The sequence below is a fragment of the Sinocyclocheilus anshuiensis genome, unplaced genomic scaffold, assembly GCF_001515605.1.
Source record: "Sinocyclocheilus anshuiensis isolate Anshui unplaced genomic scaffold, SAMN03320099.WGS_v1.1 scaffold2539, whole genome shotgun sequence".
NCBI lineage: Eukaryota > Metazoa > Chordata > Actinopteri > Cypriniformes > Cyprinidae > Sinocyclocheilus > Sinocyclocheilus anshuiensis.
This window is the reverse complement of record NW_015557068.1, coordinates 155,924-158,108: the sequence shown is the minus strand read 5'-3', so window position 1 is coordinate 158,108 and position 2,185 is coordinate 155,924. Positions and strand designations below refer to the sequence as shown.

General features: G+C 37.4%; 1 protein-coding gene across 1 annotated transcript in view; it reads left to right on the top strand.

Annotated features, from left to right (window-relative positions):
* The window catches only part of LOC107676693 (adhesion G protein-coupled receptor L3-like), a 298,216-nt gene that overhangs the window by 179,557 nt on the left and 116,474 nt on the right, over positions 1–2,185 (top strand). The gene's annotated exons all lie outside the window — the stretch shown is intronic.

Below are 2,185 nucleotides of genomic sequence, written 5' to 3'. Positions count from 1 at the left end.
TGTGTGCGTGTGTGCGTGCGTGCGTCTGTGCGTGTGCGTGTGTGTGTGTGTGTGTGTGTGTGTGTGTGAGAAACACCTGCAGCCTGTAGTTATTAAATCAGCTGTGTTGACATGCTGTAATATGTTTACTCTTATCAGCTACACACACATTTCCATTCATTCATAATTCAGCGGCCGCGGCTCCTCAGAGGTCAAACAGCACAAGCGCTTTAATGCGAGTTTAAGGCTGCTGTTGCTGCTGGACTTTATCTGACAAGCAGAAAACGGCCGCTAATGTGTCTGCTTTCTCGCTCTTAATGAAGCGTTTCACTGTAATCAGGAGATGAAACACTCTAATCAGCCGTTTAGCACTGACTTAAAATCAGCGTGAAATGCCATTCACGTTTTATTTTCATAATATGATATGTTTCATAGTGAAGCAGGATATTCGGGATCTTGATTTTATCTGTCTGGGATTGATTGGGTGATGAAAAGAGTCTGTTTGACAGGCGGTGGATGACGCTACGTTTGTCTCTCAAACCGTTATGAGCCCTGGTTATTTCAGAGCTCAATAAAAGCATTACTCAAAATATCACTGTCAGTCTCACACCTTGTGAAAAGAAGTGCACTAATTGTAGTGAATGTACACTTGTAGTGCACTTCAAATCTTTAAAGTGTATTATTTTTTTTAAGTGTATTTTTATTTTATTTATTATTATTATTATTTTTTTTTACAAGGGAACACTGGTGTCTGACATCACAGTTTGTGGGCGGAGCCTCATCTAACAAATCATTTCATGTTGAATCCCAGTAGTTTTCATCTGATTCTGATCTGCGCTGCTGAGATACAGACACACACCTGATAATAACCTCCTTCATCTTCACTCTTTGAATCGCTCATAGCTTTGCTACTGATTTGAGATGCATGCACGTGTGTGTGTGTGTGTGTTTTACAATTACATGAGTTCCTTTGGATGGTGAAACCCAGTTGGTATCCATGACAGCAGAGTGGTGTCCATGGCAACCGGCTGGTCCTCACTTTGGTGACCTTTGAGTTTTAGGGCTCTTCTGACACATATGCCAATAAGCTCCGCCCACATCGCCAGCGTGAACCAATCAGAAACAGTAGCTCTGGAGAGCTGCCAGTCATCATACTGGTGGGAATGGCAATCCCAGAATGCATTGCGTAATGTTTAGTCAATAAACCCAAGATGGCTGAAAGAGTCATTTATTTGAAATGTGCAGCTCATAAAGTTTTGTAGAGATGTTACATGCTCTCTAGCTCTGCCTGTTAATCTGCGTAATCCTGTTTTATCAAAATAAAAGATTACAGAGCCAAAGAGTTCATGCAGACTTGCACATTTAGAGAGAGAGAGTGTGTGTGTGTGTGTGTGTAACATTGCCCATCCCTGATCCAAAGTAACTGTTTACTTTGTGAGTATCTGTTAAAAATGTTTTCTGTGATGCACAGCTGTATTTTCATCATCATTACTCCAGTCTTCAGTGTCACATGATCTTCAGAAATCATGCTAATATGCTGATTTGCTGCTCAAGAAACATCTCTGATTATTATCAATGTTGAAAACAGTTGTGCTGACGAATATATTTGCGGAAACCGTGATACATTTTATTTTTTCAGGATTCACAGATGAATAGAAAGTTCAAAGAACAGCATTTATTTGAAATATCAATCTTTTGTAACTTATAAATGTCTTTACTTTCACTTTTGATCTATTTAATGCATCCTTGATAAATAAAAGTATTCATTAAAAAGTATAAATACATAAAATCTAACTGACTGCAAACATTTTAAATGCATGTGCGCGTGCAAAACTAGTATTTTAGTAATAATTTAATTTTTTCTTATTTTATTAATTTAATTTAATTTAATTTGAAATCCCCAAAGTGAGTTTTTTTTTTTTAAAAAGGTCTCGCTCACTTCTAAGCTATTGTTTGTCCTCAAACTGTACTTATGTAAACGTGCCTCACACACACACACACTAACAAATTACTGTATGAATGTTTTTCATAAACAGATTTAAGTGATAAATGATGTGACATGTCTTTGTGTGTCTTGCTGTTTGATTTAATGTCTGTCATTGCTAAATTCTCTTTTATATCTCACAGCTGTCTTAATCATTTACTGCTTCAACTAGTTTTATTTCTCTCTCACACACACTCTCACAAACACACACACACACACTCT